The 27,118-nt window shown below is 48.0% G+C and overlaps 1 pseudogene; it reads right to left on the bottom strand.

Annotated features, from left to right (window-relative positions):
• Positions 1-1,553: 1,553 nt before the first annotated feature.
• On the bottom strand, positions 1,554-19,514 carry LOC138498410 (zinc finger protein 432-like; annotated as a pseudogene).
• Between the last annotated feature and the right edge of the window lie 7,604 nt (positions 19,515-27,118).

The following is a 27,118-nucleotide window of genomic DNA, read 5'->3' as shown; positions in this document are numbered from 1 at the left end:
TGGAAACTGACTTCTGGAGTGCTATTGGAGACTCCAGTTTTATGTATTCCATTCTCCATGGTTTCCCTTTGTAAAACCATCTTTGCACATGTGTTGTGCCAAGCTTAGTCTAATTAGCCATAGGAGATATAACTTTCTGCAATTTTATTCACAAGGGCTCCAGATAATTTTAATTTGGGGTGTTCTAATCCCTATGTGTTGATGTTGAAAGTAAAATTACTTTATGGGTGTGTACAAATGTAATTCCTAGTAGAGGCATTTCTAATGGATTCCTTCCTGCCACAAATTCCTCATCTATGATATCCATATCCCAGCGCAGCTGTTCTCCGGAAACATTTCTTCCATCAGGGGGCTCCGCACGGCTCTGTGTTGGGTCCACCCAAAGCCTCTTTGCAACAGAAATGACATTGAGGCCAGTATAAGTAGTCGAGCCATGCCCAATGACCTCAGTTCCCCTTTCCACGGTTCAGCAACGTCACAACATGGACTCTACGGCTCTGTGGGAATATGTCCCGCTTCCCATCAACACTTTTATGTTGAAAAGTATGAGACAATGAGGAAGGCGGCCAGACCCTATTTGGGTTGGAGCCCATGAGTTCTAGAGAGGCGAGGGACTGAGTTCTATGGGAGTGGCGACATGCTGGACTTGGCAGCTGACCTACCAGTGGCCAGCGGTATGGACACTTCCCTGGAGTTGGACATTCTACCAGCACCAACACCAGGTAAACTTCCCGCTGCTTTTCAGTGCCTGATGGGAAAGGGGGCCAATACCCTGGGTTTCCATGCGCCGCTCAGGTCCAGAGGGCAACACAAACTCTGCGACATTCTGGACGATGCACCAAAGAGGCACCCCCTAGTGACGGAAAGGTTTCTGGAGAAAAGCTGCGCTAGGATATGGAGATCATAGATGAGGAAACAATGGCAGGTATATCCATCAGAAAAAAACATTACTGAAGTAATTTGTTAGTTTACTTACGTAGAAACAATTGTAACTTTTTAATTCACACTTATTTATGACTAGCAATTAATGTAAAATAAAATATATATTTTTACTTTATAGTCTCTACATATCTGGCAGAAATCCCTGCAGACCACCATCCACTGGTACTGCCTGGCTGGCATCACTGCGCTGAACACATTCATGAATATGAGTGCGAGAAAGCAGGAAGGCTGGCACCTATTTGTCTATTGCTTCCAATTTTACATTTGGGAGTTTTGCTACTTTTTATTAAGGAAGTAATTGCCAATTTGTGTGGAGTAATTGGTTAATACACCACTTATCTGTAAGGCTGGTATTAAGAGCTGCCTTTTTTAAATTAAGAAAATCTTTCTCTATGGCACTTATTCACCCTAAAATGTAGGGGTTCTAACAGCAGGTGGACATTAAAACATAGCAGAATCCAGCAAAGGTAAGGAAAGAAGCCAGACTAGATGGGTCCATAGCAAGCATCTGAAGGTCGTTTGGCCCGTGGAAGCGTGCAATCTTAGACAGAGGGCATTCCAGATACAGGGAGCAACCTTTCCCCCCAAAAAAAGGTACACCACCTGCTCATCTAGCACCCATAAGGTTTCTCAGCAGTATGTGTTCTTTGGTGGCAAATAAGTGGTCCTTTGCAAGCAAACCCTTTCCCACATTTAGTGCACTCATAAGGTTTCCCACTTGTATGTGTTCTCTGGTGGCTAGTAAGCTCTGACTTTGTAAAAAACCCTTTCCCACATTCAGTGCACTCATAAGGTTTCCCACCTGTATGTGTTCTCTGGTGGATAATAAGATCACTGGTTTATAGTGATAATGGGCCTCATTACACGGTATGCGGTAAAAAACGGTATTTACCGGCATGGCGCTATTAGCGTGTCCGCCCTCGCAGGCAACCGTTAATAGCGCCCCATTCCGAGTACGCGGACATGCGCATAGTGCCATGCCGGTAAATCACCCTACCGCCATGCCGCAAAAGTCCCCCAAGAGCACCTTACCGGCTTTGACCAAAGTGCTGATAGCACCTCCGCCCTCACGCTACATGGAAATAGCGGTTACCGCTAATAGCGCTTACCGCCATTAGCGGTCACCGCTATTAACGGTCACCGTAAAAAAGCGGAACCTGAAATAGCTTCATCGCACAGGAACGGGAAAGAGCTTGGCGGCCATCTTTAAAAACACAATCCATTGCCATCCTCTGCATCCAGGACCTGCAGCAACACCACAGCTGGAAAAACCTCTTCCCACGACATCAAAGAATGCCCAAAGCCCTAAAGAAAGGTGATGCGCGCCAGTGCAAACAACGCTTCTCCGACGAGGAGTTGACAATGCTAGCAGACACACTAGCTGAAAACGCAGATGTAGTGTTTGCAAGCGACATGTGGCATCCCGCACTGCTGAGAAAAAAGGAGATCTGGGCAGAGGTGGCGTGGCAAGTCAGTGCGGTGGGCACCACCCCCCGCACCGTAAAGGACGTGCGCAAGCGGTGGGACGATCCGCGCCTCCGTGTACGCAGTATACTATCGGCCAACAGGAGTCTGGTCATGGGCACAGGAGGCGGAGGAGGATCCCCGATGAAGATGCAGGAGTGGGAGGAGACATGTGCCAGCACCATTGGCATTGAATCCATTGAGGAAGTGGGCCACATGGAGCGCAGTGTGGCAACAAAGTCAGATGGAGGTGAGTGTCCACACAAAACACCCACATGTGACATGGGAATTATCTAATGGATGGGGGCATCACACACACATGTATAGAACCCTGCACATATGCCGTGCAAATCCCCACACAACCACATGCATGCAGCACCTCACACACGTGTCACCCTGACTCATGTCTGAATGACCCACCCATCTGGCTAACAACTGCATGTCCAAACTAGATGTCCAAATCCATAGAACTGCAGCAACAACAACATATGCATGATGCATGTTGACCCATCACTGATGCTATCCCTGTCTTGCTCCCCCACAGGCTCACAATCTGACAGTGAGGATCTGGACTCTGCAACGCAGGCCCCACCACCCAAAAAGCAGGCCAAGGATGCAGGCACCAGGCCCAGTACATCAAGGGGCACTGGGAAATCTGGAGTGGCCCAGCGGTCCAAAGCCACACACGCACCGACTACACCAAGGGTTGATATTCCATCCGACACTGTGGTAGCACCCACACCACCCACCCCCACCACTCAGGAGCCAGTGGCAGAAGGCACGCTGTCCGCAGCCAATAGCTCCGTCGGGGATGCAGCTACCACGGCACCCATGAGTGATGTGGAGGACCCATGTCTGACACCGGAAGTGCAGCGTACACCCAGTCCCCAGCTGTCTTCACACCACAACCCATGCAACACACCAAATGGCAGCATCCATGAGGTGTATGCCGGAGAATCATTGGCAGGGTTATTGAGTCCCGTGGCGAGCTCACCTGATGGCGGCCACATGCAGCAAGCTGCGCCAAGGAGAAACAGGGGCAGGGCCACAGACAAGAGCATAAGCCTAATACAACAGCGCCAGGAGGAGCTCAATGCCCTGGTTGGCCGGCAAGTGAGCGAGGCTGCCTTGTCCAGGGAGGAGATTCTGGAGTTTTCGAGGGACATGAAAGCCGCCATGGACAGCAACACAACGCGCTTATGTAATGAGATGGCCGCTGTGAGGCAGGTCCTAACCCGCATTGCTGAGGTGATGGAGAGCATGCGTCACACACAGGGGCCTGATCAACCAGGCACCTCCTCGTCTGCTAGCTCCGACCAAACAAGCACCCTGCGCAGGTCCAGCCGGTCCTTGCGGCGGCCAGACTCACAACCCCCCAATGGTGGTAGTGGAGGAGGGAAGTAGGGCCAGCCTGTCACTGTTGACACTTGCAGACTAATGCAGCACTGATGTGCACACCATGTTTGTGGGAGTTGTGGAGGAGGGGGGGTGAGGGTGTTTGGGGGAGTTGTGGGGGGAGGGGGGTGAGGGTGTTTGGGGGGGTTATGGGGTGAGGGTGTTTGGGGGAGTTGTGGGGGGAGGGGGGAGGGAGAGGATGTTTGGGGTGGAGGGTACATGCACTTTTGATTCACATAATGCTCAATACACACGTTATGGCATGGATAATCACATGACTGGACATTGATTATTGTGTATGTGTGCTTTATTGGTGAAGGGTGCACAGTGTCTATGTCCTCCCAATACCCAGTGCCCTGAGCTCCACATAAATTGCACCCTCCTAATCCATGTGTATCAGAAACAATGGTCTATCAAGTGCTGGCGCACAGCACGTCCCTCCTGGACATCGCCACCTGCATGACCTGCAGCCCCCTCTCCTCGATCCTCATCCCCGTCATCATCCTCAGCAGGTGGTTGCAGTTCAATGTCAGGGGGCATTGGCACATTCCGTCTGATACACATATTGTTCAGCATAACACATGCCATGGTGATCTTGGCCACCTTCTCATGCCCGTATAGGAGTGCCCCGCCCGACCTGCTGAGGCACCGGAAGCGTGCCTTCAAAAGGCCAAATGTCTGCTCAATTACCACGCGGGTACGGGTATGTGCACGATTGTAGTCCTCTTCATGCCTGTTCTGTGGGTTCCGTACAGGGGTAAGGAGCCACCACTTTAGGGGATAACCCGCATCACCTGCATGGGTGCAACAATGGGTATGTGTAAGTGTTTACATCAAGTGGAACCTGTACATATCACACAAACAATCATAGCATTGTGAATGACATCCACTGATCCAAGCACGCATGGCAATCAGGGTAACTGCAATGTGGGAAGGTGAGGTAGTCCTTGCAAGTGGACATGCACCATGCATGCATACGGCAGAGATTGCCATGTCCTGGCTGAGTTTAAGTCATTCATGTTTCCCGGCCCTGGCAACGTTTGTACCACACTGCTAGTATACTGCCATTCCTCATTTGAAGTCACCATGCTGTTTAATGGCAATTCAGTAGTGTTGTACGAGTGTGGCTCACTTCAATGGCTACAGGAGATCCATTTGTATGCACTCATGGGTGCGGATCATTTCTGATGTTGTTCAGCGTACATTTCTGATGTGATTTTTCCATGCATGTTGCTGATTTGTGTTATGGGGCAAATGGTGTGTTGTGCGGTGTGCATGTGGTTGGAAATGGCATGTTTGGCGTAATGGATTGATATCTTTGTCCGGCAAATCACAACTTGCATGTGGTTTTGTGTCTGGTCCATTGTGGGCTGCCTCACTGGACAGTGATGCTAATATGTATGTCCATTCTTCTACTGACACCAGTTCACACCCATTTGGAGTATGCATCTCCCCCCCACACTCACACCCAGTTCGAGTATGCACCCCTCCATTCACACCCAGTTGGAGTATGCATCCCCCCCCACTCACACCCAGTTGGAGTATGCATCTCCCACCCCCCCCCCCCACTGACACCCAGTTGGAGTATGCACCCCCCCACACTCACAATCCACATCACACTGCCATGTGGTTGGCCTGCTACTCACCAAGTAGCCACAAACGTTGTCCAGCATGTCGCTCCATGTATCGTGGTATTGTCGAGTTCCGCAGGACCATTGAATCATGCGTTGATCCGGGATATCGGGCACAACAATGTGTGATGATCTTGTTGGAGTCACATACCATTTGGACGTTGATGGAGTGGTATTGCTTTCTGTTACGGTACACTACCTCATTGGCATGTGGGACCACCAGTTCTACATGGGCACAGTCGATGGCCCCGATGCAACTTGGGATGCCTGCCAGTGAATGGAAGCCAACTTTGGTGTTGGAGATCTCCTGGGCAGTCCGGGGCATGTATATGTGTTGACTTGTGTGCTTCAGGAGGGCATCGAGCACCTGGTTCAGTGTGCGTGAGAATACTGGTTGTGATATGCCATGCATCTGACCTACCATATGCTGGTAGGTGCCTGTGGCCAAGAAGTGGAGCACTGTTACTACCTTCAGTAGAGGGGGGATGGCAGTACGGATGTCAATGAGACTCACAATGTCGTTGTATATCATGTCTACTATGGTGGTGATGGTATCCCAGTCCAGACGGTACAGGGTGTGTATCTGCTCAGGGGTTAGGTTGACTGGACTGGCTCTGATCCTGGGAATTGGTGGCTGCCTCTGTGGTATCACTAGGTGCACTGGTGGTGCTTGCTGCGCCTGTCTTGCCCTCCTCCTCCTCCTGCATCTTCTCTGTGCTGCCTGTTGTTGTAGCTGCTGCACTGCAATCATGTCCTCCAGCCCATGTAATGCTGCTAGTATTGCATCCATCTTGGTGCGGAAATGGGTGTGGGAAGGGGTGTGGTGTGCTCTTTTGTGCTGCCAGTCTCCATTGCCTCCACCTGTGCTGATTTTGTCAACCTGTGGCAGGTGGGAACACTGCTCAGGTCTTTTAACGGGTGGTTCGCGATAACGGTATTAGCGCCTTGCCGGTAAGGGGTTTTTGGATCTTCGCCATGCCGGTATTGCCATGTCCGCATGGCTTGTGATGGCGTGCTATTAGCGCTATGGCGCTATTTCCGGACTGAGGGGTCGCGCGCCCACGGACTTGCCGCTAATAGTGCCACCGTACTTAGCGGTGCTGCTAATAGCGGTTTGTTCGGGTCGTGATTGTGGAGGGGATTTAACGATACCGGTAATCCCTTACCGGTACCGGTAAATCCCTACCGCCTACCGTGTAATGAGGCCCCTTGTCGAGAAAAAAAATGTCGACTTACAAAAATGTCGAAAAAAAAATGTCAAAAACAATAATGTCGAAAACCTATACATATAATGAAAAGAGTCAATTTTTAGAAAAAAAAATGTCGAAAAAAATGTCATTTAGCACTACCAATAAATGCATAAACAAGAAGAGTCCCCCCAACCCCCCTCATCCAACACCCCCCTGCTACCCCCCACCCCCCACTACCCTCTCACCCCTCATACTCAACACATTTTAATTATATTTATTTATTCAATAAATAAATAAACAAGAAGAGTACCATTTACTAGGGTGGGTCCCCCCGGGTTCCCCCCCAACCCCCAACCCCGGTGGGTCCCCCCCGGGTCCCCCCAACCCCCAAACCCCCTCACCCAACACCCCCTGCTACCCCCCACCCCCCCATCACCCTCTCACCCCTCATACTAACACATTTTAATTATATATTTATTTATTTATTTATTCAATAAATAAACAAGAAGAATATCATTTACTAGGGGGTCCCCCCTAACCCCCCTCACCCAACACCCCCCCTGCCACCCCCTCCGACCCCCCCACCACGCTCTCACCCCTCATACTCAACACATTTTAATTATATATATTTATTTATTTTTTTCTAAAAATTCGAAAAAATGTAGAAAAAATTCGACATTATTGGTTTTCGACATTTTTTTTCGACATTTTGTCTGTCGACATTATTGCATTCGACATTATAACTGACCACCAAGATCACCCTTTGCAGCAAACCCTTTCCCACATTCAGTGCAGCCATAAGGTTTCCCACCTGTATGTGTTCTCTTGTGGTGGATAGAAAGCTCGCCATTAGTAGCAAACCCTTTCCCACATTCAGTGCACTCATAAGGTTTCTCGCCTGTATGTGTTTTCTGGTGGTTTATAAGGACTTGCTTCCGAGCAAACCCTTTCCCACATTCAGAGCACTCGTAAGGTTTCTCACCTGTATGTGTTCTCTGGTGGATCGTAAGCTCGCCCTTTGTAGCAAACCCTTTCCCACATTCAGTGCACTCATAAGGTTTCTCGCCTGTATGTGTTCTCTGGTGGTGAATAACGACTTGCTTCCGAGCAAACCCTTTCCCACATTCAGATCACTCATAATGTTTCTCTCCTGTATGTGTTCTCTGGTGCCCAGTAAGCTCTGCCTTTGGTTTTGCAGCTGTATGCATTTGCTGGTGGCACATAAGTGTATCAAGCAAATGGACGCTATTCTCAAATTTAGTGCATGGATACATTTTTTCACCTATGTCCGCATGTGGGCAATAAGTATATTCTTGAGATGGCAATTGTTCCCACATTATGTGCACGTTTCAAGTTTGCCAGTTTATTTTGTCAGGGGCCCAATAAGAGGGGCTTTTCACTGAACTTTTTCCCAAATTCAGAGCACAAATGCGAAGTGATTTTCTTACTGCAAATAACACATTATCATTTCGTGCTAGATAGCACTCTCCCCCAGAACTGACAGAATGAACAAGCTTGGTCACTGGATGTTACCACGTAGGTGTTGCATGGGCGGAAGCCATCATGTATCCAACAAGCTTCTCAATCTCAGTTCCTGAATACTCTGATAAGAAAACTGGACCCCAAATTTGCACGCTTCTAAAATGCTGGGAATTTGCATATTCTAACAATGAAGCTTTTCACTGCGATGTCCAGAGAATCGAACAATCACTGTTGCATTTCTGGGGCATCAGTCACCTATTAACATAAAGGAGATGCACATTATTAGTTTCAACACTTTCACAAATTGCAGGCATCACATGTAATAAGACGAATCTACTCAGTAGCAGTGATATTAACTCGCGTAGTAACTTATACGACTTTGAAGGGCCATCTGTTGGGGAAAGACGCCCCGATAGATGGCAGCATAGTGGTGCTCCAATAAGAGCATTTAACAGGACCGAGGTAACATGCAGCAGGAATAACGCGGTTCATTTTTATTTAGAAAATGTTAGCATCCAAAGCATTAGGAGAAAACTATTTTAAATTGATATCTTAATCATCAGAAACATGTATATACCTTCTATTTTATTTATTCAGAAATGAGTACATGGAAGCTCCCAATTTCAATATACAAATGATAAAGGCAGGAGTTTGCCACCATTAGGATGCCTGCTTGACAAGTCCATTAGGTAACCACTGATGACTTGTGTATTGGCCCAAACACAAATAATATAATCAACAGCACCATTGAGCAAACACAGACAACATTGTGATTTAAAGGGAAAGCACCAATCTCTTCCCACAGTGAGAATGACACAGGCCACGCTGGCACTACATTCAAACATGGACTTTAAACATAGATAAACTCCTAACTCATCCATCTCCCCCAGGAGTGACAGAAAGAACAAGCTTGTGTCAGAGACCAATAGAATGACATTTCTGGCAATAAGGTAAAGTGTATGAGCGACTACCCAAACACCCCAATATCACCCCATTTGCCCGTTTAATTGTTTATACTAATGCCCCATTGACAGGTACTGCATTTAATTGGGCGGAAGAGTCCCACTTCTGTTTCCCTGATCAGCATACCACTGGGCCTCATTACGAGTATGGTGGTAAGTGGTGAAATTGTAGGTTACTCAGTTACCTCAAATTTTAACACTACGCAAATGATGAGGTTTGGTGTTGAGTGGAGGATTTACCTCCAGCAAAACCCTGGAGGTATATCTTTCCACTCAACGGTAAAAGAAATCGGCAGAATTGGAGGAATTACCACGGCAGTAATTCTGCAGGAAAAAAAGCAGGGAATGTGGAATTACACCACCGCAACAGTAATTCCTCAGGACTATTTTTGGAGGATTTACCTCAAAATGTCCCCCTAAGTCGTAATGAGGCCCACTGTGTAGTTTTCAGGAGGGGCTACATTCCATTTTATTGTTGTGTGACTAAAATGGTTCTGTTACTTACCAGGCTCCCATAATCCGACCCAGACCCCTTTTTGTGGATTCTGATTATTGCCCCCTAGGTTGAATCTCAGCATGCCCCTGCACCCTCTGTGCTGTGACAAAGAACTGCTTTCATCACATCCCTAGTAACCAATGGGGATGCTGGCCCATCACTGCTAACATCCAAGAATTGATTGCCGCCATTTAGTGATTACACACGTTGATCTACGGTGGAGATCCTACTTGTGGGGAATCGGTGCAACACAATCCCACTTGAGTGGTAGAAGCCAGGAGGGAGGAGCAAAGGTACACCCACTCAGAGAGGAAAGAGGTGATCTGATCAGGTGGCTGATAGATGTTAGCCATGGTACGAGAGTGGCCAGGAGAGAGAACCTGCAGACAAGGCATTCGAAAGAGGAGTAGGTCTGCATAGGAATAACAGAGCCAGGAATCCACTCAGGGAAGATCAGGGCTACACCCTCTCCAGACCGGGTGGATCTGGGTGCAGGGAGGAGAGTGTCAAAACTCATGACAGAGCTGGCAGTGAACCATGTCTCGGTGAGACCGAGGACATTGAGGTCAAGTTCTTCAAGGAGGTGACAGATGTCAGAGGAGTGTTTGATGGCTGAGCAGGAGTTGAGAGTGGCAATATGGAGAAGGTTGCCATCCTCGAAGGACTTCCGGGAGGGGTAAAGTGCAGAGGTATGCCCTGTGGAGGTGTGGAAGGAGGTGTAGATACAACCCGAGGGGTGGCTGTAGAGGAAGGAGAGGGCAATATAGCCAAGGAGGAGGCAGAGGTAAGAGGCAAGGACACTGAAGAAGGTTGAGAAGGGAGAGCAGGAGAAGAAAGGAAATTGAAGAGGCGCAGGAAGCGCCTGTCAAAGAGGAGAAGGTTGGCCTGAGGGCCTTGTACCAAGACAATGCCATTCAGGTAGACATTAATGATGACCTTAAAGGAGTCGAAGGAGGCTAGGAGGACCTCCCAGCTGGTGCCACCATTAATGGGAGAAGAGGAGAAAGGTGAGAGCACAGAGACCATATGAAGAGTCCATAGATCTGGCGAGGGAATGAAAAAGAGGATGTCGGTGAGGGTCTGTCTGGCGGAAACACTAGTATAAGTGTCAGCGATAGGGAGACCAGGGTTAGAGACCAAGATATCCTTTTGAACTTCTTCCTGCTAGACTTAGTGAGGAGGGAAGGATAGTCAATGGAGAAACAGTTAAAGAAGATAGGAGAGACAGAGAGTGCCATGGGTGGTGTAGAGAGAGAGAGGTGGGAGGGAAGCAGCCACTGGACCAACAAGTACAAGATAAAAAGCACACAATAAAACTATGAGGGCACAAACAACACTAAATTCAAATTGGAACAGGGTAATTCTAGCCAGAGCAAAGGAGAAGAAAGGAAATTGAAGAGGCGCGGGAAGCACCTATCAAAGAGAAGGTTGGCCTGAGGGCTTTGTACCAAGACAATGCCATTCAGGTAGACATTAATGATGACCTTAAAAGAGTCGAAGGAGGCCAGGAGAACCTCCCAGCGGGTGCCACCATTAATGGGAGAAGAGGAGAAAGGTGAGAGCACAGAGACCATATGAAGAGTCCATAGATCTGGTGAGGGAACGAAAAAGAGGATGTCGGTGAGGGTCGGTCTGGAGGAAACACTAGTATAAGTGTCAGCTATAGGGAGACCAGGGTTAGAGACCAAGATATCCTTTTGAACTTCTTCCTGCCAGACGTAGTGAGGAGGGAAGGATAGTCAATGGAGAAACAGTTAAAGAAGATAGGAGAAACAGAGAGTGCCATGGGTGGTGTAGAGAGAGAGAGGGGGGAGGGAAGCAGCCACTGGGCCAACAAGTACAAGATAAAAAGCACACAATAAAACCATGAGGACACAAACAACACTAAATTCAAAATTAGTACAGGGTAATTCTAGCCAGAGTAAAGGCCGTGGATGGCCCAGGCCCTTTGCCTCCCTGCATCATTAATATTGCATCAGCATGCAGTGATACTGTGAATGACTTTGCCTGCCAATGCTTAGTCTGTTAAACCACACCTTGCTGCCTTCAGCCATGCCCATCTCTCTGCACTCTAGTGCCTGGCTACCATTGTCAATGCTTCCTTTTCCCAGGACGTCTGCCCAACGGGACCATCCCACCATGGTAGGGGCAAACCTGCAGGAAGCCTGAGCAACGGGTTGGTGGGAGGAGGACTCTGGGAAGCCTAGATATGGATTGCTCCTTAGTTCTCGCCTCAGCCTCGCAGGTGTTGTATTGTGCAGTTGCCTTCCACACGCTCTCCTCCTCTGCATGCGTATGCGTGAGGAACAAGGCATACTCCTCTCCAATCCAGATTATCCACGTCTGCTTACCTTTCCGACATTCATCTCTTGGGTAGTGTTGGAAGGGGATCTACGTGATTACTGCGCATCGGGAAACTGCAAAATCCGAAATAATAATTTCGCTGCGCAGTGATCATACAGATCACTTTCCACCATCCAGCTTCCCCGTCACTTACCATTTTTCGGCGGCACACACAGAAGTGTGCCACCGACTTTCCTGTGCCCCTTCAGCGTCAGTTCCCTCCCACTAACATGGGTCAGAGATGGTGCAGCATGGTGCTATCATTTGTGATGTCATCTTTTATGTCATGGGTGGTAGTTATTGGAGTGCAGAGTGGTGGCACGAGTTATGGATGCTGAGTTTACCATAACTGGCGGATGTCTGGGTTTTTTCGCTTTTACTTGTAACCATAATCTGGATGGGTTGTTGGTAGTGCAGAGTACCTGTAAAGTCCCTTTGGAGAAGTTTTTCCACTGATTTGGACAGGCTTTTCTTAGGGCAACTGAACCCTAACCTTCCTTTAGCACAGTTTTTCACTGAATTCGGTAGGCATTTAGTAGTGCAACTTCACCATAACATCCCTTAAACAAAGTTTTTTCACTGAATTTCGTAGGTTTTTACCAGAATGCCATTAGTTTGTGTAGATGTAGCATACAGCATACAAAATTGATCTCCCTATACGGATGAGCAGAGTAACCACAAACTGTATGTCTGTTCGCATATAGGCGCTAGCATTCAAACTGCTGGAAACAGCAGGAGTTCTCTTACGTACTGCTACCATTCACCAAAGTGAATACACATATACATACATTGCAAGGAAAGTAAAGTAAGTTAACTGTGCAAAATCTGTACTGGTAAAACAAACAGACCAAAGCCATAGAGTATGCACCATAGTGGAATGCACAAGTACATGAAGAGACGTGTGCGTCCAACAATATTACCACACTGCCGCTGTAGATGGAAACAAAGAAGGAAATAGCAGAGTGAGGAATGTAAAGTATTGAGAGCAGAACGTAACTGTAACGTGGTAACTACACTATAGTCTCTCCTAGCACCCTAGATTAGCTGGCAGAGAACGTCCGTCTTCAGTAAATGAGGCATGATAGTAACTGCATTGCCAAGCAGCACAGTCTAAAAAGTAATGTATTTAATATGTATTGCTGTATGTACACTTCACACATATGTTTGTGTGTAACAGGGCATACTTTACATTGAAGGAATGCAGCAGAAGCGGCACCTCTTCCGCAACAGCAAGTAGCCACACAAAGTGATTCAGACGCTTCAAAAGCAACGTACACAGCCTGGATATGAAAATGCAGCAGTTGCTAGACACTTTGCATTACCTCTACCGTGTCCTAATAATGGCTATGTTTCGTACTAGGGAAACGTGTATATCTAAAATGTTTGTCAGTGTGTGCGTAGCTGTTGCTTTGGTGCCATAATGGCATTGTAACGCTGTAGCGAACAGTACTGGCCGAGATGCCTGCAGCTAAGCAAAATGGAGGTTTCCTAGTGAGAGTGCACCTGCCCGGCGTATGTCCAATCACAATGGAAGTGTCGGTAGCACTACAGTACTGGCTGCATCTTCTAAATCACTTTTGTTTAGTCGTGGCACTGACGTCTGTCGGTTGCACAGCTATACGTATGCGTATGTCATCCTCTGTCTCCTGCTACTGCTGCCCCAGACAGGGTACACCATTTGAAACAGTCCAGCTGCCTACGCACTTCGCTGTGCAAAGCTACCAATTTGTGGTTGCGTCATGCCTGGCTGCCAGAGGCCCATTGGGAGAAAAGAGCAGCATGCTCTACTGTACAGTGGGCATGTTAAATAGTCCATTGCTTTGATTGATGAGCTGCTTGCCCTTCCATGAACCGTGAAACTGACACACCATCTCTGCACGGAGCACCGCAAGGTTAAGTACGAAGTTGTTGACTGTGGTTTGTGCAGTTGGAGAAAAGAATCCCCTTGCCCATATGACAGACCGTAGTGAGTCTGGAAAATATGAACACTGTTGCTGCTTGTTGACAGACCGTAGTTAACTCACAGAGAGTTAAATGTAAGCACAACAAAGTAAACAACAAAATATGCACATCTGAAAGAACATCAGTGCAGCTTGCAAATGTACTGTGACCGCGTGCAGGTGCCTAAGCAACTATCTTGTTGCTCATCCTAATGAAACTGCGTGGCTCCTTATGGAAAGCATTCCTATATGGCAAAATGTTTTCATCGCCATGAATGCTACAGATATTCCTAATGTCGTGCCATCAAGTAACAGTACTTTGCCTTCGATGCACACATTGCTATATTTGAAGACGCACACATAGCACTTTTGTGGCGTAATGCATGGCATACAATATGCTGCAGATCAATATCTGCTAGAATCTGTTACCTGTGGTGAGACATTCAGACATAAGGCAGCACCACTCCACAAGCTGTTGAGGAGTACTCCATCAGACGTTGGATATATACATGCGCTTTGGTATTTCACTGTTCATAGCAACCTGTAGAGGGTCCCTTTGTTCACACGCAACAAGAAAGGAACACAGCGGGTGTTGCAGCGACTTCAAGTTGAGCGCTTTCATTCGCAATGCGTGTCCAAATCCCTAACCACCCTTTGTAGTCGATATTGCAAGTAGCTGCTACGAAGACTATATACAGTGCTATTATATTTCATTGGTGACTATTTGGCAAACGTTACGATTCCAACACATTCTTGCGCGCACCACACCCAGAAGCCTTATTGCACATTCTCTTAGCCTCCACACACCCATTTCCATGCGCAGCATTCTGCAAATTGGCTTGCTGTGACACGTGTAATCCTGGCAGTAACTCGGTGTCTGCGTACCTTTAGTGCTGTGTGAGGGGCGTGGCGGAATACATTTCAACCAGGACAGCAGATATCGTATGTAGTGGTAGCTCTGAAAACATCCTTTTGTGTTGGGGTTTGTTTGGATACTTTTAAGGAAACACTCTTTGTGGTTTTTGTAAGGACTTTTATTTTTCTGTACTCTGCCCATTCTTACAGTAAGCTGTTGAATGCATCCTGTAGATGGTACCACAAAATACCATTGCCAATGTTGGACAATGAAATGCCATTGTCATGGGATAGGTCAGGATTGTGAGAATCAATGATGTCATTGTTGCAGAAGAACATTGCAGCATCACACAAAAAAGTAGACATGCTTCCATTGATGATACACCCTCCACCCTCGGGCTGTGAACAAACTGCATTAGAACAGTTCCATACTCTTTCTACAAGTATGGATAACAAAAGGATTTTCGCTTCTTATAGAGATTTTCATTTCATTTTTCTGTACTCCGCGCATTGTTATAGTAAGCTCTTCAATGCATCTTTTGGATGGAGCAACAAAATACCATTGCCACTGTCTGGCAGAGAAATCCTGTTGGCATGGACTAAGTCAACATTTTGAGAATCAATGATGTCATTGTTGCAGAAGAACATTGCAGAATCACACACAAAAGTAGACATGCTTGCATTGATGACACACCTTCCGCCCTCTGGCTATGAACAAACTGCATTAGAACCGTTCCATAGTCTTCTTCGTAGTATAGATGAGAAAAGAATTTTCACAGTGGGAAAGAAACACTTCACTGCTTTCGGCAATCTCTTGAGTTGATAGAGCACAAATGAACAAGGGGCGTGACCCAAATGCTGCCCACCGTACTGTACGACGACAACATCAAAAGGAGCGAAAGTGACCACTTCTTTGCAAAGGTTAAGGACAATGCCGAAACTCCTCACATTGGCAGCACACCACAGTCTCGCTCCTGGGCATAGCTGTGCAAATCTACCACAAAGGCATCACCCAGTAACAACACTCTGCGCCTCTCCAAGTCTGCCAGTCTGACTACACGAAGTAATGTAAAAAAAAAATGTTTCCGCCCCTTCCTGTGAAGCAGAACCTCAGCAACTAATTGGATAATCCCCACAGTCACATTCCCATTGGCCAGCATGTTCATAAGGCCAGGAAGTGGCATGTGCGTTTTCCCAAGTACAGTGAGGACCGCACCCCAATAAAGCAGGAACAATACTACTTTCCTTTTCACAGCTCTTTTTGCAGCACTCCCTCATTGCATACTGCAAAACATTCACACACGCAAGCATCAAGAACATCCAAGACCTCTGCACCCAAAACTATCATTTCTGTACAGCTCTGCATAGTTAGCGTTCTACACTCCGAGTGCACGTTGTGTGTCCTTACAAAGCACCTCAAATAAAATGTTCTGCACCAGGAATGCACAATTTCATCATGCACAATCATCCCGAGCAGCACCCATCAGCAATTTGGCCATGCACCCAAAATTCTAGGCCTTGGCCACACCCAGCAAACCATAATGCAGCCATGCATGCCACATGTGGGCATATACCACAATCCGCTAACGTAACATAGCCAACGCCACTTCTACCCAAAGCCCACACCATGACCCAGCATGGGATTCCAGAGATTGGAGACCCAGCTCATAATGTAACCTAGCCATTGATAAAGAAGGCGTTAGATTGAGTACTTTATCCTTCTCCAGCCAGCATGGGATTCCAGAGATTGGAGACCCAGCTCATAAGGTAACCTAGCCATTGATAAAGAAGGTGTCAGATTGAGTACTTTATCCTTCTCCAGCCAGCATGGGATTCCAGAGATTGGAGACCCATCTCATAACGTAACCTAGCCATTGATAAGATGGTCTTAGATTGAGTACTTTATCCTTCTCCAGCCAGCATGGGATTCCAGAGATTGGAGACCCATCTCATAACGTAACGTAGCCATTGATAAGACGGTCTTAGATTGAGTACTTTATCCTTCTCCAGCCAGCATGGGATTCCAGAGATGGGAGACCCATCTCATAACGTAACCTAGCCATTGATAAAGAAGGTGTCAGATTGAGTACTTTATCCTTCCCCAGCCAGCATGTGATTCCGTAGATTGGAAACCCAGCTCATAACGTAACCTAGACATTGATAAGATGGTCTTAGATTGAGTACTTTATCCTTCTCCAGCCAGCATGGGATTCCAGAGATTGGAGACCCAGCTCATAACGTAACATAGCCATTGATAAAGAAGGCGTTAGATTGAGTACTTTCTCCTTCTCCAGCCAGCATGGGATTCCAGAGATTGGAGACACAGCTCATAACGTAACCTAGCCATTGATAAAGAAGGCGTTATATTGAGTACTTTCTCCTTCTCCAGCCAGCATGGGATTCCAGAGATTGGAGACACAGCTCATAAGGTAACCTAGCCATTGATAAAGAAGGTGTCAGATTGAGTACTTTATCCTTCTCCAGCCAGCATGGGATTCGATTCCAGAGATTGGAGACCCATCTCATAACGTAACCTAGCCATTGATAAGATGGTCTTAGATTGAGTACTTTATCCTTCTCCAGCCAGCATGGGATTCCAGAGATTGGAGACCCAGCTCATAACGTAACATAGCCATTGATAAAGAAGGCGTTAGATTGAGTACTTTCTCCTTCTCCAGCCAGCATGGGATTCCAGAGATTGGAGACACAGCTCATAATGTAACCTAGCCATTGATAAAGAAGGCGTTAGATTGAGTACTTTCTCCTTCTCCAGCCAGCATGGGATTCCAGAGATGGTAGACCCATCTCATAACGTAACCTAGCCATTGATAAAGAAGGTGTCAGATTGAGTACTTTATCCTTCCCCAGCCAGCATGGGATTCCGTAGATTGGAAACCCAGCTCATAACGTAACCTAGACATTGATAAGATGGTCTTAGATTGAGTACTTTATCCTTCTCCAGCCAGCATGGGATTCCAGAGATTGGAGACCCAGCTCATAACGTAACATAGCCATTGATAAAGAAGGCGTTAGATTGAGTACTTTCTCCTTCTCCAGCCAGCATGGGATTCCAGAGATTGGAGACACAGCTCATAAGGTAACCTAGCCATTGATAAAGAAGGCGTTAGATTGAGTACTTTCTCCTTCTGCAGCCAGCATGGGATTCCAGAGATTGGAGACACAGCTCATAAGGTAACCTAGCCATTGATAAAGAAGGTGTCAGCTTGAGTACTTTATCCTTCTCCAGCCAGCATGGGATTCCAGAGATTGGAGACCCATCTCATAACGTAACCTAGCCATTGATAAGATGGTCTTAGATTGAGTACTTTATCCTTCTCCAGCCAGCATGGGATTCCAGAGATTGGAGACCCAGCTCATAACGTAACATAGCCATTGATAAAGAAGGCGTTAGATTGAGTACTTTCTCCTTCTCCAGCCAGCATGGGATTCCAGAGATTGGAGACACAGCTCATAACGTAACCTAGCCATTGATAAAGAAGGCGTTAGATTGAGTACTTTCTCCTTCTCCAGCCAGCATGGGATTCCAGAGATGGGAGACCCATCTCATAACGTAACCTAGCCATTGATAAAGAAGGTGTCAGATTGAGTACTTTATCCTTCTCCAGCCAGCATGGGATTCCAGAGATTGGAGACCCATCTCATAACTTAACCTAGCCATTGATAAAATGGTCTTAGATTGAGTACTTTATCCTTCTCCAGCCAGCATGGGATTCCAGAGATTGGAGACCCAGCTCATAACGTAACCTAGCCATTGATAAAGAAGGCGTTAGATTGAGTACGTTCTCCTTCTCCAGCCAGCATGGGATTCCAGATTGTCATATTCAATGTTACAATGATATCTAATCTGTGGTTATGCTCTCTTTCGGTCCACTTCAAGCATAATGTCTTATGGCTCTGGCTAGTAGGGGACCTTTATCGGGACAAACAATTGAATATGTGACATAATAATGATCTCCTATGTGTGTTTTGTAAAGAATCACAGATTCCTGTTGAAATAATTTGTTATGTGCCAATCATTCTAAATGTCACTTAAATACAAACATTTTACTAACCTTTGCCAAAAATCTTAAGGTCAGGCAATTATGTATTGTATTTCCACTAGTGACATGATTCACTAGTGTTGTCCTCATGTCTGAAAATTGCACGTGTCTGCAATATCTATATACATCTTTCTATATGCCTAAAATTGATCTGTGAATTGAATACATACCTCCTCTTGATGCGAGGGAAATCGTGCAGCAGCTAAGCTCCTTAAACTGTATTTCTCCTCTAAACCAATCACTGTCCTCTGGGTCATACTGCTCCCATCCAAAGACAGTCCTCTCACTAAGCTCCACCACTTGTGGCCATCTTCAGAGTTGGTAAGCACGTAAAGTGGCAGTATGAACCAAGAAGCGCCACAAAGGGGAAGGTGGGAGGGTTTGCATGTGAATCCATGCCAGAACCATGCTGGAGAACAATAGTTACAGGTAAGTAACTTAAACCTTCTCCAGCATGGGGTCAGGCATGGATTCAAATGCTCATGAATAACGATTACACAGCAGTACATATAAACAACCAAGGGTGGTGGCAAGGCTCAACAGAAGCAATGAACACACAGCTCTGGAACAGACTCACCTCAAGCAAACAGATTGCGTAGACCGGCTTAACTGACTCAGACCACCTCCCTGGAATCCGTCATTGCAGTAGAACCTTGTGAAGGTGTGCGTGGACCTCCACGTCGCAGCCCAGCAGATGTCGAGCAGGGGCACACCAGAAAGACACTGAACTAAGTTCTCATACTTGAGCTACCTCGAAGGACCCTGGATCCGGAGAAAATTAAAAGAAAATGAGAACAAACAAAATTGTTAACTTGGAATGGTATACTTTTACCTTACCCTAAGAACCACAAGACACTTGTCCACTCAGCAGCATAGACTACAACAATTCGGAGAAAGAAATGTCAAATATGAATGCTTCTCAGACAAAAACAATGCGTTAAAAGACAAATGTTGGAAAAGAACATCAAATTGTTGAATGACTGAATATACTTGTGCCTTGAGGAAGCCTGAGCAAGGGCGAAACACATGCACGTGCCTCCTAACAGAGCTTGTTGGCACTACTGCACTCATATTGATGTTTGGAACACTATTATGAATACATATTGAGGATTTGAAGAAACATAGGCACCACTGGTTAATCATTGATGTCTGGACCATATATATGTATTTCCACTAGTCACATGATTCACTGGTGTTATGCTCATGTCTGAAATTCCACGTGTCTGCAGCACATAAGGATGTTTTCTGTTGCACAAGATATCTATATACATCTTTCTATATGCCTCAAATTGATCTGTGAATTGAATACATACCTCCTCTTGATGCGAGGGAAATCGTGCAGCAGCTAAACTCCTTAAACTGTATTCCTCCTCTAAACCAATTACTGTCCTCTGCGTCATACTGCCCCCATTCAATGACAGTCTTCTCCCTAAGCTCCACCAATGGTGGCCATCTTCAGATTTGGTAAGCACTTAAAGTGGTAGTATGAACCAAGAAGAGTCACAGAGGGGAAGGTGGGAGGCTTTGCATGTGAATCCATGCCAAAACCATGCTGGAGAACAATAGTTACAGGTAAGTAACTTAAACCTTCTCCAGCATGGGGTCAGGCATGGAATCAAATGCTCATGAATAACGATTACACAGCAGTACATTTAAACAACCACGGGTGGTGGCAAGGCTCAACAGAAGCAATAAGCACACACCTCTGGAACAGACTCACTACAAGCTAACAGATTGCGTAGCACGTCTTAGCCGACTCGGACCTCCTCCCTGGAATTCCTGTCAATGCAGTAGAACCTTGTGAAGGTGTGCGTGGACCTTCGTGTCGGAGCCCAGCAGATGTCGAGCAGAGGCACACCAGAAAGAAACACTGTTTTCACTGTAATGGCTCTGGTGGAGTGGGCTCTCGTCTGGCCAGGCAGCAGTCTGCCAGCTACTCGATGCCAGTGCCTGATGCAGCAAGAGAGCCACCTGGAGATGGAAGGCCATTCCTTGATTTACAGGGCAAAAGTTGATGAAAAACTGAGAAGTCTTCTGAAAACTCTTTGTATGTGCCAAGGTACGAGCATCGTCCAGCGAATGCTAGGTCCTTTCCGCTGGTGATGACGAGTTTGGGAAGAAGACAGGTAAAACCAAAGGTTTGTTGAGGTGGAATTCCGATGGCACCTTTGGCATAAAGGTTGGCTGTGTACGCAGTACCACCTTTGAAGTGTGGAAAGACAAAAAAGGCTGCTTGCAAGGCAGTGCCTGACTCTCCCCGAACTGCCTGGGCAAGGTGATAGCCACGAGGAAAGCCGTTTTCCATGAGAGAAACTTGAGTGGGGTTGTTGTCGGCGTAACAGGCATCCTCCTCTGTATCTCAGAGAGCAGCGTATGCAGAGTAGAGAGAATGTCCACTGAGAGGTCTCTATGGGGAAGCTGATGCGCAGGGCATGTTGGAAGCTGGGGCTCAGGGGCAGAGCCAAGGACCTCGTTGTCTCGAGGCCCTCGGTCGCCTTCCTCAATGGTATTTTCATTGTCGTTACCCTCGTTGGCACCCTCGTCGTAGGGCGCGACTCCGATATTTCCCTCGTTGCCATAGCCTTCCTGGACGGTCTGTAGTTAGACAAGTTCCTCCTCTGAGGAGATACCCGTGCCCTGGAGGACTTCCGTGCCCCCCCCCCATTTCTTCGCGTCCAGAGGGGACAGTCTCGGGGAGATGATTGGCATCCCCTTCTCCAGGGTATTCTGGGTGGGTTGGAATGCAGCCTCCCTCCTGGAAGGGAGAGACACTCTTGCCTTAGGAAGGGTGCCCTGCGGGTCTTTCCCCACTGCATTATTTAAAAGGGATGCTACCACCACCTCGCTGGAAGGAAGTACCTTTGTCTGATGCACCTGGGCCTTCACGGTTTGGAAAGGTCCCTTGTCCTTTGTGGTCGTCCTGACACCTTGTCTTTCTTGACCTTTTCCTTAGGTGAGGGGTGCGGGAATCGGTCCCTTTTGGCCTATTCCGTCAAGGGTAGGCCGGACACCGTACCATGTTTGGTCTTCTCTTTGGTCGCCTCCGGGGCCACCTTGAGCTTGCCCGGGTGGTCCAACTTCCTCTTGGATGAAGGTCCAGAGCAATGACTGGAGACCGAAGCAGCTGGACATATCGAACGTGCCCTGGCTACCAAGGAGCCCGCTGCAACAGCGCTCCTGATGGTAGTGGACTCGCAGTGTTTGGCATTTTGTTGGACTCAGCTTTCCCGGATCCGGATGAGGCATGCCCCTGGGTGACACCCGTGGTAGAGGCCTTGGCCTGCAGCCACTCCTCCTGCCATTTACACCGATCCTTCAACGTGTGTTTTGAGAGCTCACTGCAAAATGCACAATCTTCCTCCTTGTGCACTGGGTGCTGGTAGTAGAGGCACTAGGAATGTTTATCGTCCATATAAACCTTCCGCAAACTGTAGTCGGTACAAAGCTTAAAGAGAGAGGGGGAATCCTTCTTTTTGTCCGCCATGATCCACGCGGTGTAGGCCTTGAAGTATCTTCTGGAAGCCTCCACGAAGAAACTCGACGAAATCCGCCCTTGAGGCACGCTGAAGAATCCAGAATACGGGTTCCCGTTAATCGTATGGTTGATCAATGGAGCACAATGGCTCGAATGTCCGAAAAATAGAGTAAAACTCTTCCAAAAAGCGAGTAAAAGCTCGAGAGCTAAGCATGAAGACTCGAAAAACACTTGAACGAGCGGTAAAAATCTGAAGATGGCTGCCAGAGGAGTTGCTTAGGTAGAGGACAGTCATTAGTTAGGAGAAATTGTCATGCATCACGTCCCCGCACCCGTCCCCGCACCTGCTAGAGTCTCTACAGCACGTACACCCACCTTCACTTCTGGTTCGTATGTAGGACAGTAGCAGCCTGGGGTCCGCTTCACTCGTGCATGGACTGGTACCAATCACCACATGAGGAAATATAATTTCGGACGATTACATCCATTCCTGTATTGGCAGCTTCCTTGGCGCATCGGGTCAGGCAGAGTCAGGTGTCCTGATACCCACCAGTCACGCTCGCTTCTGGGCCACGTGACAAGAAAGGCCAGCTCACGTGATAATTCCACAGGTCACGTGACACGAAAGCGCTGCTCACGTGACAAGGCTTCCATAGCAACGGGATAAAAGCTGTGTCTCCGCGCTTACACAGTGCTTCACAGCTGTTCCTTACCGGCACTGTTTAGCGTTCATCACAACCTTGATTCCTGGCATATTCTGATCACGGACTATGACTCACAAACTTCCTCTTGTCTGTCCTTTCTGTTTTGGCACCTCTCAAACGGATTTCTTGTTGTTCTGACCAACGGACTGTTTAACTGGACTCCTTCTGCTTCAGCCCTTGGATTTGTCTTCCTCGAACTTACCTGGATTTACGAGTCAGCTCGTGACTTTCCACTTGCTGCAACGCTTCTTGTTTTTTCCTCCATTGAGGGATCGAGCGACATTCATCTACAGGTGTGCCCAGTGACTGGTACATCAAGCACGAAGCGGTGACCTGTTTCTGCTGTCCTTCTGCTGTCACCCATACCATTCACTGAGGGTGCTGCCCCAACGCCCACCACGTGCTTTGCTTCCAAGGTCCCAGTTTGGTTAGAGTTGACACTCCTCCCACACTTAGGTAAGCCATTTCTCTGACACTATCGGTTAATCATAACTGACTGTTACCATTGCTGTTGTGCTAAATAATTGTTTGCCTTACAGCGGCCTTGGGGTTCCCAGTGTTCCGTGGTTCCAGCGTTCCAGTACCTATCACCTGTGGCCTCAAGGATTGCACAGAGAGTTATATTATATCTCCCTGTGTGGTACTTGGGGACGGAGGCCTCTATAATCTACACGACAATCAAGTCTTACAGTTCATAAATGAAACTGAAACTGATTTTTTTTCTGCTATCGAGGATTCCCAGCCTGACGACAGGGAATATTCATGAGCATGTGACTCCAGGCCAGACCCCATGTGGGAGAAATTTTAATTAGCAAAGGCTGCTAGTCAATTTTTGAAAACTAATGTATGCCCTGTGAGAAACCTGAAGGTGTCTCACCCGCTAGTCCCCAGGGATCTGTCATCCAGGTGACCAAGAAACGGTCATTGCTATGGGGGTTCCTGGGGGTGGACGGGTGTGGGAGGATCACCTGGATGAGGGGTCCTCGGGGAGTGGAAGTGGGACACCAACGGGCGAGACGCGGTACCTCCTTCCCTATAACACACTTTCCCCATCCTACCCCATAGGATATTCTACCCCCTACTCCTTTTCCAACACAAACACTTTCCTACACCGTGACAGACAATGGCCTAACAACCAAGCTGTTTACCTGACATGTCTCAACATAAGGGTAGACGGGAGAGCCCTGGTGGTCTCAGGCTTCTTCGAACACTCCAATGTAACCATTGTATCAGTCTACTGCCCAAACACAGGCAAAATGCAATTTCTGAGGGAAGCCATGGGCGAGATATTGAGTAGGACAGAGGTCTCCTTATTCTGGGGGGGGGGACTTCAACATGTGGGCAGACAGGGAAATAGACCACAGTGGAGGGCAAGTCACCTCCGGGGGCAGGTCGGGAACCACAGGAGAGGGACTGGGAGAGTATGTGGGACTGGGGGCTGGTTGATGTATGGCGAGAAGGATTATACATTTTACTCGGCAGTCCACGGGTCTAGAACAAGGATAGATTACTAGCTCATGCAACAACAACAAATCAGCAGGGCTAGTAAAACCGATCATCTCCCGATCAGCTGGTCAGACCATGATATGGTGAGACTGGACGTGGTCCTGTCAGGCCTGACACCACGGGAATCTATTTGGAGATGCAATGACCTCCTCCTCAGGGACACAGTCTTCGCCGAGGAAATGAAGGAGGCAATTGGGGAATAATTCTGTCTCAATGACACAAGGGAGGTCGAGAAGGGTATGGTCTGGAATGCGGCAAAGGCAACATGGCGGGGTCTCCTTATTAGGGAGGGTGCCACCAAAAAGAGAATTAGAACCCTACTAGCCCGAAACCTCTGGGGAGAGATTTGCAACCTAAAGGGGGTGGAAGGTAAGAACGACGCAAAACTGGCTGAAACCTTGGGGCGACAAGGGGAAAATGCCAGGAACTCAGAGACATAGAGATGGGTAGGGTGCTGTCGAGCCTGCAGTTCCTGAAATAAAAATATTATGAACAATGGGACAAGGCAGACACAATACTGGCGGCGAAACTCCGGGGCCAGAGGGTGGAGAGGTGGGTGAAGGCAGTCCAGGGGGACAAAGGGCCCAAGCGCACTGAGGGAGGGAAATCGCTGGCAAATTCGCTGCATTCTACGAATATTTATACAGAAAAGAAGAGACCCCGGACGAGGACTCCCTAAAACGGTACTTGGCCAAGGTCCCCCTCCCAAGCCTCCAGGATGGAGAGAGCCTTGAGTTAGACAAGCCAATTACACCAGAAGAGGTCTTGAAAGCCATAGCGGGGTTGAAACTGGGAAAAGCCCCAGGGGAGGATGGTTATACAGCAGGGTTTTACAACACCTTTGCGGGACCCCTGGCCCGACACTTGGCAGATCTCTTCTCCAACATTATAGCCATGGGCACCCCACCCCCTTTTTGGGAAAGCATTGATTACTGTTATACCAAAGGCAGATAAGAACCCCGAGAGCTGTAAATCGTATCGTCCCATTTCCTTGCTCAATGTGGATGCCAAGATCTTCACCAGAATTTTGCCCACACGAATGGAGGGCCTCATGCCGAGACTCATTCACTTCGGACCAGGTGGGGTTCATCGACGGTAGACAGGGAGCCGACACCATGCGCAAGACCCTGAATCTTATGGAGGTCTCTGCGGGAAATGGGGGGGGGGCAACCCGGTCCTGGCAGCCATAGACGCCGAGAAGGCTTTTGATTGGGTGGGCTGGGGCTTCCTGTATCGGGTTCTTCAGAAATGTGGGCTTGGCAAAGGGATTCAGCCGGCTATTCGGGCGTTGTATGAAAACCCGACGGCTAGAGATACAGTCAACGGAAGGTTGTCATAGACCTTCTCTCTTCAAAGGGGAACCAGACAGGGGTTCCCTCTGTCACCCTGCTCTTTGCTTTAATGATGGAAGTGCTAGCAGAGGGTCTGAGAAGGACCCCGCAAGTAGAAGGTATCAGGGTTGGTGATAGAGAGTTCAAACTCGGGGTGTATGCTGACGACATCATGCTACACGTGAGGAATCCTGTTCAGTCCATGGAAGTGATAGAAAACTTTGGGAGGCATTCAGTATTTAAGGTAAATATAGGAAAATCAGTGGTATTCACGTTTGCGCCAGATGGAGACAGACAGGTGGGAGAACTGAGACCCCTGGGGCTTCGGATTCGGTTGGATGCAGTGATGTACCTTGGAGTTAACATCGTCTGGCCTCGGCAAGATCTGGGCCTAGCTAACTACCCTCCCCCATTTGACAAACCTTTTAGCGAAATGGAGGCATGGGGTAAGGGACAGCTGTCTTGGATGGGGAGGCTCAATGCCATAAAGATGAACCTACTTCCGAGGGTGCTTTACCTCTTCCAAATGCTTCCGATTCGACTACCGGAGGTATACCTGAAAGAGGCCAAACAGCGTATCCTGCGGTTCCTCTGGCAGGGACAGAAGCCCAGGGTGGGATATGAGAGTCTTATTCTGCCCAAAGATAAGTGAGAGGTAGGTCTCCCAGACCTCACAATTTACTATGCAGTGGCACAACTTAGAGCGCTGGTGCCACACTTGAGGGATAACGCGGACAAACAGTGGGTGTTCCTGGAAAATCAACACCTACTCCCTGTAACGGTGGGAGAATGGCTCTGGGTTCCTAGAAATAACCTCCCGAGGCGGATCAGAGATCATCCAATACTGGGGTTCCACTGGGAGGTACTGGCCATAGTGGCTAGGGGGGAGAAGATCACCACTTGCCCCTCCCCGATGAGCCACAACTGGGCACCACCAGTCAGGAATTCTAATCCAGAGGTCGGGCATTACCAGGCCTGGTTCGAAGGGGGATTAGCCAGAGTGGGTAAACTAGTAAAAAAGGGGATTTCACAAGCATTCAGGAGTTGGAGGCAGCACTGGGCCTAGGCACAACGTCAGTACTGTTATACCTCAGACCAGTGGTCTTCAAACTTTTTTGGCCTGGGGCCCCCCTGAGCAAAGTTTGGGCAGGCCGAGCCCCCCCCAAAGTGCCAGATGGACAGTATGTAGAAATCGCTATGAACTTTTGCGTGCCGTCACCGCACCCTACTCCCAGTACAGACCCTGGGCTCTCCCCACCCTACTCCCACCACTATCCCAGTGCTGCCGCCCATCCTGCTCCCATCACAGTCCCATAACACAAGCATACAAACATCCATACA

This window comes from Ambystoma mexicanum, chromosome 5q, assembly GCF_040938575.1.
Source record: "Ambystoma mexicanum isolate Mex_15411 chromosome 5q, UKY_AmexF1_1, whole genome shotgun sequence".
NCBI lineage: Eukaryota > Metazoa > Chordata > Amphibia > Caudata > Ambystomatidae > Ambystoma > Ambystoma mexicanum.
Note: the sequence above shows the minus strand (reverse complement) of the source record. Positions and strands in the feature narration are given on the sequence as shown.